General features: G+C 47.1%; 1 protein-coding gene across 8 annotated transcripts in view; it reads left to right on the top strand.

Moving 5' to 3' along the window:
- Nucleotides 1-12190, top strand: part of REEP1 (receptor accessory protein 1) — a 137870-nt gene that overhangs the window by 36380 nt on the left and 89300 nt on the right. Inside the window, exon 1 of one of the 8 annotated variants that reach the window (XM_010862216.1) lies at nt 8527-8586. The exons of the other annotated variants lie outside the window; for them this stretch is intronic. The gene's annotated coding sequence lies outside the window, so the exon portion shown is untranslated. Of the gene's footprint in view, nt 1-8526; nt 8587-12190 lie in introns of those variants that run through there. 8 annotated transcript variants of the gene reach the window in all.

Genomic DNA, 12190 nt, shown 5'->3' with positions numbered 1-12190 from the left:
GCCCCCCCCCGCCCCCCGCCCTTGAACTTCTCTCCCTCCTGGAGGCATTTTTGATCTTCACAGATGGGATGGAGGGAATGCTACTGGCATCTGGTGGAGAGACCAGGGTTGCTGCTGAACATCCTTCAATGCTCAGGACAGCTCCCTCCCTGACCAGCAAATAATTTCCTGGCTCCAGATGTCAAGGCTTCTAATCCAGTCCATGGGATTTTGGCAGACAGAGCTGGGAAAGAACCTTCCAGGCAAAGAGAATGATGGCAGGGCACAGTGGCAAAAACACATGATGTGTGCCCAGGAATTAGCGGAGGGCACGTGAGGCTGGTGGGGTGGGCCCAGCTGGCTGGTGGGGCCCTCAATACCAAAGCAAGCAATTGGATGTGTTCTGTGGTCAGTCGGGAGCTGTGGAAGTTTTATGTTTTTATTTATTTGGCCATGTGGGTTCTTAATTGTGGTGTGGTGGGAGGTCTTTGTTGCAGCATGCAGGATTTTTTAGTTGTGGCGTGCAAACTCCTAGCTGTGGCACGTGGGATCTAGTTCCTGGACCAGGGATCAGACCCAGGTCCCCTGCATTGGGAGGGTGGAGTGTTAGCCACTGGGCCACCAGGGAAGTCATACCGTGGAAGATTTTGGAACAGTGGAATCGCTCCATCAAGAAGGGTATCATTTCTGCTCACCGCAGCTTTGCCTCATTGCTGGCTCATCTGCACACCCATGCTCAATCACACCCGTATGTTCCTGTTTTCCACCTCAGGCTGTCCATTCTTTGTTTTGTATGCTTCTGAAGGAAAGCTGTGTCAGCATTCTGCTTTGCTGACCCGTGATTCCCATCTACTGGTGACAAAGGGATACAGCAAAAACATGATCCCCCTTTGGACCGCTCTATTTCCTGCTGCAGTTTCCCAAGAATCTACCCTGGCGAGGGGTGACTGTCCACATCTGTGCAGATGGCCTCGGAGCAGCTTTGTTTGTTTGTTCATCACCACTGTTTGGGTGTTTGCTGACATCCTCATGCTCTCTCAGGATGCAGCGTGGGGTGGGGGGTGGTGCCCAGGGGACAGGTCACACTCAGCAGTGTCCACACGGGGCAGGCAGAGGCCAGGACTGGAGCTGGGTCAGATTGCAGTCATCAGATGAAAGAACGCTGAGGCAGGGGAAGGAGTGCCCCAGAACTCAACAGGGTTCTGCCCCCACCTGTTCACTGCTGATTTGTCAGCAGAGCAGTGCTGGACACTTGCTGGACCGGGTCAGTACAATAGGTACCAGGTCAGTAGATCAGTGATTTCTTTTTTTTCTTAATATTTATTTATTTGGCTTTGCTGGGTCTTAGTTGGGGCACTTGAGATCTTTGGTTGCTGTATGTGAACTGTTAGTTGTGGCATGTGGGATCTAGTTCCCTGAGCAGGGATTGAACCCAGGCCCCCTGCATTGGGAGCTCAGTGTCTTAGCCACTGGACCACCAGGGAAGTCCCAGTTGGTCAGTGATTTCTGAATGAAAGGATGAGGAGAGGTTCAGGGAGGGATGGTGTGATGGCTCAAGATCACACTGCCAGTTGGGATCAGAGCTGAGCCTAGATCCATGGTTCCTGACCCTCAACTGGGAGCCCTTCTCCTGTGCTGCACCCCGTTCAGTGCATAGGGACCCAGAGATGTCACCCTAGGCCCTGACTGATACAGATCTTCCCGAAGACCAGGCCCCTATACCCAGCACTCTGTGCTCCAGTCCCCTCCTGTTGAAGTCCACTGCTAACCAACTAACTAATCCACCCTAAAAAGCAACTTGCCTTCTCTACCTGCAAACGAGCCACAGAACCACACCATACTACACCACAGGCTGTGGTTCCTTTAGTTATCCCTTCCAGGATAACATACCCCCAGGGGCACCTCCAGGGCTGGTGCCTTGTTGTTTTTTAGTTGCTCAGTCGTGTCCAATTCTTTGTGACCCCGTGGACTGTAGCCCGCTAGGCTCCTCTGTCCATGGGGTTTCCCAGGCAAGAATACTGGAGTGGGTTGCCATTTCCTCCTCCAGGGAATCTAACCCACCTAGTGATTGAACCCACATCTATTGCATTGGCAGGCAGGTTCTTTACCACTGAGCCCCCTGGGAAGCTAGCCCAGGCTTAATTCTTCACAGACCAGTCAGGGCTGGGGTTTGAGGAAAGATCCTATCAATGCTGAAGTTTGGGCTAAACTATACCATTCATGGCTTCCCAAGTGGCTCAGTGGTAAAGAGTCCGTCTGCCAATGCAGGAGACGTGGGTTCAATACCTGGGCTGGGAAGATTCCCTGAAGTAGAAAGTGGTGACCGACTCCAATATTCTTGCTTGGGATATCCCATGGACAGAAGAGCCTGACAGGCTATGGTCCATGGGGTTGCAAAGAGCTGGACACAACTGAGCACATGAGCATGTGTACCATTCACAGTAAAACCTTCTTGGTCAAATGCACACAGGGAGAGGAAGTAGTGTGAACTTGTCCATCATTTTCTCTGTTTTGGGATGGAGGCAGGGTGAATACAGGTGTCTCTGACACTACCAGAACCTTCTGGGAAGAAGCATTTCCCTGATGTCACGCAGCCAGAAGGAAGCAATGAATCAGGGTGGGATGCTTTTAAGAGTCCACTGAGACAGCAGCACTCCTCCCTGTGCTCTGAAAACCATGCTCATTGGAGGTTAGTGTCCACTAACCCCAGGAAGGGGCTTGCAGGCAGTGCCACCCCTGGTCTCCCAGCCACAAAGCATCCCTAGGTCTTATAGGCACAAGGGCTGGACTCAGCCCCACCCAGGGCTGTTCAGGTATGACTCCCACGGTGGCTCCTGCTTCACCCTGCTGTTAGTGGGACACCATGGTCCTTTGCTCACAGCCTCCACCATAGGGAAATAATGTCACAGGTGTGTGCAGCATTTCTTTTCAATGTATTTTCTTGTTGTAGTTGCTCAGTTGTGTCTGACTCTTTGAGACCCCATGGACTGTAGCATGCCAGGCTTCCCTGTCCTTCTCAATCTCCCAGAGTTTGTCCACTGAGTTGATGATGCCATCTAATCATCTCATCCTCTGTCGCCCCCTTCTTCTCCTGTCATCAGCCTTTCCCAATATCAGGGTCTTTTCCAGTGAGTTGGCTCTTCACATCAGGTGGCCAAAGTATTGGAGCTTCAGCATCACTATTTTCTTGTATATCATCCCATTTGACAGGACTACTGGCTCTGGTGGGGACACTCCATTGTGCAGAGGACATAAACCCAGTGAGTCTCCTGGGTGCTTGTCCAAGGACCGTCACCCAGTGAGTGGTGCAGCACAGACCGGCTCTGTGGACAGCGAAACCTCCAGGCATCATGAAGATGAGAGGAGATGGAATGGGTGGTTTACAGTGCAGTGCTGGCGCAGAGCAGGCAGTGGGTCTGCCTGGGAGAAGGGCATGCTGCACACACTCCCTGGGGAAGGTCCCGAGGTTGGGGGGGTAGACTCCCAATCAGTGGGAGGTTCTCTCAAGCTTTTGTTTGATTTCAGCAGAACCCAAGTTGTGTTACAGTTTGAAAGAGCCTTGGGAAGTGGGCTTATGTATTAGATAGGCTCATTTTAGATAAAACCAGCCTTCACGATGACTTACCAAGATTTCCTCAGCAGAGCCTGAGGAATATCGTAATATTTTACTGATTTTGTGCTGTCAAAAAAAGTTGGGACATCCATTTAGCACCGAGGCTTTGAAATCTCACATTCTAGTTTCAGTCCTGACATGGACTCGCTGTGTGATCTGCAGTTCAGTTCAGCCCCTCAGTCATGTCTGACTCTTTGTGACCCCATTGACTGCAGCACATCAGGCTTCCCTGTCTATCACCAATTCCTGGAGCTTCTCAAACTTGTGTCCATTGAATCGATGATGCCATCCAACCATCTCATCCTCTGTGTGACCTTAGCCTGATTATTTAACTTCTCTGATGGACATCTTCAGCCTGGGAAATGTAGATTAGAATCATGCCTACTTCGTAGAGTGGTTGTACCTGCAAATGCACGTAGGGTGCTTAGGGCTGTGCTCAGTAATCAGCGCCGCTTATTATGGGATGTTAACCTCCCCCCACCCCGAAATGTAAAGTGTTTCAGCTTGCTGTTGGTTCCCAGGATAGCAGGCCATCCCTCACCAGGACTTCCCTTTCTGTCCACCCTGTCTTCATGGCCATCTGGAGCTCACAACAAATGGAAAGAAAGCATACTGTTTTCATTCTGAATTGACTAAATTTCTTATATCACCCTCCTCTAATCCAACTCTTTGTGTTCTGTGTTGGAATTGTTTTCTCCTTGGTGACCTAGTTTTATCCATTCTTTTCAGATCTGCAAAAGCAAATGGAACAGATGTTACAAAGCACTTCTCATTCTGTGTAGTTGAGAGGAATATCTTTTCTAAACGAAGCAAACTATTTGATGTATTTCAGCTTCTTAACTACTAAGCATCATTCTACCTCATCTTTTTTTTTTTTTTAATAATTTTATTTATTTATTTCTGGCTGTGCTGGGTCTTCGTTGCTGCATGGGCTTTTCCTTAGCTGCAGTGAGCAGGGCCTACTCTCCTATTGTGATGCACAGGCTTCTCACTGCGGTGGCTTCTCTTGTTGCAGAGCATGGGCTCTAGGGCCATGGGCTTCAGTAGTTGTGGCTCTTGGGCTCTAGAGCACAGGCTTCAGTGGTTGTGGTGCACGGGGCTTAGTTGCCATGGCATGTGGGATCTTCCCAGACGAGGGACAGAACCTGTGTCCCCTGCATTGGCAGGCAGATTCTTTACCACTGAGCCACCAAGGAAGCCCCTCCCCCTGCCTCCTCCCCCAACCCCCACCCCTCATTTAAAAAAAACTTTTTTCCTTTTTGGCCGAGTGGCTTACAGGATCGCAGTTCCCTGACCAGGGATCAAACTCAGACCATGGCAGTGAAAACCCGGAATCCTAACCAGTAGCCAATAGGGAACTCCCTCCTCCACACCTTTTAGAGCACTACCAAGGATTACCTTTCCAAGCGACAAAATGTTGTTACCCAAACCAGGGCCTTGCCTTTCTCTCTCAGGGTCCGTCTGCTCCTGATGGCTGCACCCCAGGAGTTGTAAGCAACCAGCACAGCTGGGAGGCTGGCATGCGCTGATCTCTCAGGGGAGCCGTGGGCTTCCTTACATCACCTGAAGCACAGGTGTTCTTGATGATGGATTGGCCAGCTCAGGAGCCCAGTTCACAATGCCCAGCCAGATCAGTTCTGTAGCAGTCATTAGCTGCGCTTTTTCCATAACTGTCCCTTGTAATTAACAACTCCCTGACGATCGAGACATATGCTGGAGAACCTCCTCTCAAAATTGAAATTTCACTCACTAAAGAAAACCTGGCTGTTTTCCACTCTGCTTTTTCTTTTCTTGGGCTTTTGTGTTCTCATCAGGGAGGCATTCTGGGCACTGGCCAGACAGCCCTGCTGCAGACAATCTCTGTTCTTCCATGAGCAGGTAAGTCAGGCCTGGATGTGATTAGCCTTTCTCTAGCTCCTCCCACTTTGGGTGAGGTGACAGTGATTTTGGTGGCTGCCCAAGCCTTCCTGCAGACAAGCCCAGGGGCCTGGAATCGTAATAGTTTCTTATGTGTCACACAATAACCAAGTCACCTCCAGATCTTTTCTGGAGGAAATCAAGATGTATATATATATATAGATGATGGATTGGCCAGCTCAGGAGCCCAGTCCACATATATGTATATACATATATATACATATATATATGACTTCCCTGGTGACCTTAGGCTAAGAATCCACTTGCCAATGCAGAGGACACAGGTTTGATCTCTGGTGCAAGAAGATCCCATGTGCCGCAGGGCAACCAAGCCCATGCACCACAACTACTGAGCCCGTGCTCTAGAATGTGTGAGGCACAACTGCTGAAGCCCATGCACCCTAAAGCCTCTGCTCCGCAACAAGAGAAGCCATTGCAATGAGAAGCCCGTGCACTGAAATAAAGAGTAGCTTCCACTCGCTACAACTAGAGAGAAAGCCTGTTCACAGCAATTAAGACCCAGCACAGCCAAATATATATGTGCAGAGTGTGTGTGTATATATTTGTGTACATGCGAAGTCAATTCAGTTGGGTCCGACTCTGTGCAACGCTGTGGACTGCAGCCTTCCAGGGTCCTCTGTCCATGTGATTCTCTAGGCAAGAATACTGGAGTGGGTTGCCATGCTCTCCTCCAGGGGATCTTCCCGAACCAGGGATTGAACCCAGGTCTCCAGAATTGCAGGCAGATTCTTTACTGTCTATCAATAGCAGGAACATATTTAGTCGTGAAACTTCTGGATAAAACATAATATACAGGCTTTGTTTTTTCCTCTACAACCAGAACCATTTGAAAAATATGATTTTTGCATTGCTTGCTAATTTTCATTCATCTTAAATGTCATTATATCCTCTCTAATGAATTGAGATGAGTTTACAATGCCATCTAAAATTGGCAAATTTTATTTGGTTAGACAATTTCAGTAAATTAAATAAATGACATTGTACTATGAAGCAGAACAGATGTAACTTGAAAAATTATAAATTCTGTTTTCCTCTAAATTTGTTACAATGAATCATTTATGAATTAAATGAGCTAATGGGCTGTACTCAATATATTCTGTTTCTATAAAATTACACACATATATATAATTGTATATATATATAATTATATGTATACATATAAAATTTTATATGTATATGTATATACATGGTGAAGGCAATGGCACCCCACTCCAGTACTCTTGCCTGGAAAATCCCATGGACGGAGGACCCTGGTAGGCTGCAGTCCATGGGGTCGCTAAGAGTCAGACACGACTGAGCGACTTCACTTTCACTTTTCACTTTCATGCGTTGGAGGAGGAAATGGCAACCCACTCCAGTGTTCTTGCCTGGAGAATCCCAGGGATGGGGGAGCCTGGTGGGCTGTCATCTCTGGGGTCACACAGAGTCGGACATGACTGAAGCTACTTAGCAGCAGCAGAAGTATATACATATATATATGTATATATAATACATATACATATACATATACATATACATATACATATACATATACATATATATATATGGGCTTCCCAGGTGGCTCAGTGGTAAAGAATCCACCTGCCAATGCAGGAGACATGGGTTTGATCCCTGGGTGGGAAAAATCCCCTGGAGAAGGAAATGGCAACCCCCTCCAGTATTCTTGCCTGGGAAAATCCCATGGACAGAGGAGCCTACCGGGCTACAGTCTCTGGGATTGACGCAACTTAGTGACTAAACAACAACAAAAATAAATATACATTTCCTTTTGTTTCTCCTTTCATCTGTCATTGGACATTTAAGTTGCTTCCATCCCTTGGCTATTGTGAATCATGCTGCTATGAACATGGGTGTGTAAATATTTCTCTGTAATAGAATTGCTTTAAAATTGGAGCTGCGTTCTACTGATAACTTGGCTGATTTTAACCATAAAGAAATCAGCAACTCCACCCACAAGACCAGCCTCACTTGTCTGTGTTTGTTCCTGTAGTATCATGAGATTGTCCCCTTGAAGGACGCATTCTCAGCACAGCTGAATGAGAGGGCTGCAGGGACCTGGGTTCATACCTGTGCAGATGTGTCTACCACAAACACACATCCCTTCTGGAAGGAAGACTGGAAGAGTGGACATCAACCATTTTCCGTTTCAGAAACATAATGTAAAATTTCCCTCTGTTGGGCAGTCGGGGGTCATTGCTGTATGGGTAGCCAGAAGAATGATACAAGCTTGTTACACTGGCGTCTAGAGTTTTCACATCCTATTAGGTCATAGCTCTACCTGCCTTGAACGACTTGATGTGTCTGAAAAGATCACACCATGACATCTGTGTCTGAGTAGTGAGCATAAGTGTAGGAATACCAGTTTCCTGATGCTCATGAGGTCACTGGGAACCATGAGAAACCCCTAAACTTGTGTCCACACTGGTTCTGCTCCCTGGGTGGTCTTCCTTACCTCCTTCTGCTCTAACCAGGTCTTGCCTTTCTTTAGGGTCCCACTTGAGTCTTAATTCCTTGGGAGCCCACCATTCTTCTTTTTTTCTGTTCTTATACTTTTATTCAGGCATGGATCTAGGTTTAATAGATCCTGAAGCATTTACAGTGGAAGAAAGATGCCTTCTCCAAAAAAGTCATAAAAAATTTGATGAGTATGCTTGCTAGGACCCCTCCCAGGACCCATGCAGTTGAGGGGTCTTGAAATTTAAGCTTCATTAGCTTCTCTGTAAATCTGCTTATATTCATTCTCTTTTTCTCTTTCTTCCCCCTTTAAAGAATTAGAGTATAATTTATATAGAATGAAATTTACCCTTTTTATAATGTAGTTCTATGAACTTTGACAAACTCATGCAATTGTGTAACCATTATCACAGTATATAGAACCATTCCATCACATTCAGAAATTTCCACATGCCCCTTTGAAGTCAACTTCTCTCACATCCCCAGCCTCTGGCAGTGTATCTGTTTCTGTCTCTAATAGTTCTGTCTTTTTCAGAATGTCATATAAGTGGAGTCAAGCAGCATGTAGCCTTTTGAATCTGGCTTCCCTGGTGGCTCAGAAGGTAAAGAATCTTCCTTCAATGCGGGAAACCCAGGTTTGATCCCTGAGTTGGGAAGATTCCCTGGAGAAGGAAATGGCTACCCATTCCAGTATTCTTGCCTGGAAAATTCCATGGACAGAGGAGCCTGGCAGGCTGCAGTCCATGGGGTCTCAAAGAGTTGGATACGACTAACGCCTTCACCTTCTTTCACTTAGCATAATACATTTGAATTTCACCATGTTACTGCGTGTCTCACCCATTCTGTGCCCGGCACTGGAGATGAAAGGAGGGGAATGTCCCAGTTCCTGCTGTCAGAGAGCTCACAGTCTAATGGAGGAGGCTCTTGGGCCCACCTCCGTAGGCTTTTCCTTCAATATTTAGCACACACAGCTTTGCTCTGCTAACTATCTCATCCCAATACACCTGGCACTCCAGGTACTTCTGATCCCCCTGAGTATAAAATCTCTTACCTTCTTGAGGTATCATGTTGGACTGGAAAGAGCAAAGGGTTTGAAGCCAGGAAGTGACGGCACTTTGAATCCAGCTTACCCACCTGGTATCTCTGTGACTTTGTGTTAGACTCAGAAGTGCTGAATGAATATCTAATGAACGGATGTAAGAATGGAACCTCCTTAAGTCCCGGGTCCTACGTGTTTAAAAAGGGGATAATAGTCACGACTTCACCTGACTGCTGTGGGCGTCAGTGAGCACCCGGCGGGCATCAGTAAAGACCTGTCCTGTTCCCCTCTCTTCCCTGGAGCCCTGTGATACCCTCCTTGGACAGGTGTGTGCACATCGTGTAGACCTCCAAGCTGGGCACAGCAACACCAGCACCTGCTCTGTGGGAATGGGGGTGGGGGGACAGAGCTGGCACAGGTTCCCAGAGAATCCCACAGGTACCCCACAGCTACCACCTCCAATCTAGCTCAGAACACCCTCAGGCTTATTCCCCTTCCCCCCTCTCATGGTGCAGGCAGGAAGGCCCATCACTACTTTCCTCTCACCAAGTGTATCCCTTGTGCGTGCATGCTCAGTCACTTCAGTTGTGTCTAAATCTCTTCGACCCCATGGACTGTAGCCCGCCAGGCTCCTCTCTCCATGAGATCCTCCAGACAAGAATACTAGAGTGGGTTGCCATGCCCTCCTCCAAGGGATCATCCCAACCCAGGGATTGAATCCAGGTCTCCCGCGTTGCAGGTGGATTCTTTATCCACTGAGCCACCTGGGAAGCCCCATATCCCTTGTAGGGTGCTTTAGAGATAAGTTCACCAGGAGGAGAACCATAACCCTTTACAAGGGGGCGATCTGGCCAAGAATAATGTCTCTGGCTCTCAGATCCTGGGAGGGGTTGTGAGCTGGGAAGTGGGCGACCACAGGACAGTCATTGTAAAGGAAATCCATGCTCTCCTTCAAAACATACTCAGTGAGACTCAACGCAGCAGTTATTAGTCAACTGTTTGTATAATTATCTGTTTGCTGGCTGCCTTTCCTACCAGAGGACCCAGGGTACATAGTAGATGCTCAACAAATAATGATTGGGTGAAAACTATTTTGTGCCTAAAGGAATTGGCATTTGAAGCCACTATTTCTGTAAATAGAAGTGATCCCTTTATTTCTGTAGACCGGAAACTAGTATTTGTCATCCTTCTACACTGCCTCTGCAATGTTAAATTCTCAGCTATAGTCTCCTTGTTTAATCTGTGCAGTGGCTGTTGACCATAGGTGTTTTTCTTCTCCAGCCTCAAGGAAACTGGTCCAGAGGAGTTAAGAAACACACTCCCAGTCCCATAGCTAGTCAGTGATGGAGCTAGATTCAGACTCAGGTCTGATGCCAGAGCTTAAAATACTCAGACCGATACTTGAACAGGACTTGAGTGGGCTGGATTGCAGAGTTTAATGCTTAACAGCATGAACTGAAATCTGTAGCGTGTCTGTTCTGTGTTTTTCCAAATTGGACTTTGGAGTATTTCTGTAATCCAATTTAAATTTGTATTTTTGCCACACACATTTTACACAACTCTAAATAAGTAATAACCTCTTCTCTGTGCCACGGCGATAGGGGCTTCAGAATGGTCCTGGACTTCAGGGCAGGAGACCTGGGTTTGAATCTTGTCAGATAAGGAAGGGGCCTTTGGTGGATCTCTGAACCACTCTGAGCCTCAGTTTTTTATTAACTGTGAAAAGAATCCCAGTTGTCTGAGGGTTGTGGTGTAGACCAAAGGACCAAATAAAAGAATAAGGTGTTTGTTGGGGTGTTCCCCCAGGAACAGTTTTGTGTGTGTTAGTCTCAAGTCTGCAGAGAGAAGTTGGACTTGAAGCACACTGAAAAGAAAGAATCTACAGGACTTCCTGATGGTCTAGTGATTAAGATTCCGTGCTTCCAATGCGGGGGCATAGATTTCGATCCCTGTTTGGAGAAGTTCTGCGTGCCACACAGTGAGACCAAGAGAAAAAGAGAAGCGTCTATAGGCAGGGGCTAGCAGAATCACATGCCACGTTGAGAAAGAAGGACATGGTTTGTTTATTTTTGGCTGAGATCAGCTTTGTTGTTGTTCAGTCACTAAGTCATGTCTGACTGTTTGTGACCCCATGGACTGCAGCATGCCAGGCTTCCCTGTCCTTCACTGTCCCCCAGAATTTGCTCAAACTCATGTCCATTGAGTCGGGGACGCCATCAACCATCTCATCCTCTGTTGCCCCCTTCTTCTCTTGCCTTCATTCTTTCTCAGCATCAGGGTCTTTTCCAAAGATTCTTTGCATCAGGCCAAAGGATTGGAGCTTCAGCTTCAGCATCAGTCCTTCCAATGAATATTCAGAGTTGATTTCCTTTAGGATTGACTGATTTGATCTCCTTGTAGTCCAAGGGACTCTCAAGAGTCATTTCCAGTGCCACAGTTCAAAAGCATCAGTCCTTCAGTGCTCAGCCTTCTTTATGAGATTCCTTGTCTGTATTATAAAAAAACAACTTATCTCTCATAGGCCATATGAAGATGAATAGTGATATTGCTTATAAAGAAGTTTGCACAGTCCCTGGTAACTAATGGATACTCAATAAATAAAGAAGAACTTATAAATCATAGTCATATAGTCTCCAAGGAGCCCAAATGCCCAGTGGGCCAGTTCTGCTGTTCTCCTTTTTTCTCCCTCTAGCCTTTTAGAAGGTCACAGTGGGTAAACAGAAGTGGGAGCCCAAGGGATGGCACCCATGGCAACCAGAGCCCAGCTGGCTTGCCATGCCATGGGAACCTTGAGCTCTGTGCCCAGCCTGAGAAGCTGCCCAGCTTAGGCTTGTGGATAACCACTGTGAGTAAGGACGTTCCCTACACAGCATGGTAAAGGTTAGGCTTGCTCAGTTGCCTATAGCACCCAGGCCCATAGTATGTCCAAGACAGTCCTTTCAGAGCTATAGTATTAGCAGCCCCTAGAGGTGTGTTATGTTTCTTGCAAATTGTTGTTTTGTCATACATGGACCCTCCAATACCCGGAAGTTGTATCAAGCTTGGAGGCTAATGCCTGGCCAGCTTTATGCATTTTTGGACACCAATACACACACACACACACACACACACAGTTACACTTATGAGTGTGAATTCTTCAAAATGCTTTTTCTTTTTAAGGTCAGGTT

Source organism: Bison bison, unplaced genomic scaffold (assembly GCF_000754665.1).
Source record: "Bison bison bison isolate TAMUID 2011002044 unplaced genomic scaffold, Bison_UMD1.0 scf7180017864480, whole genome shotgun sequence".
Taxonomy (NCBI): Eukaryota; Metazoa; Chordata; class Mammalia; order Artiodactyla; family Bovidae; genus Bison; species Bison bison.
Note: the sequence above shows the minus strand (reverse complement) of the source record. Positions and strands in the feature narration are given on the sequence as shown.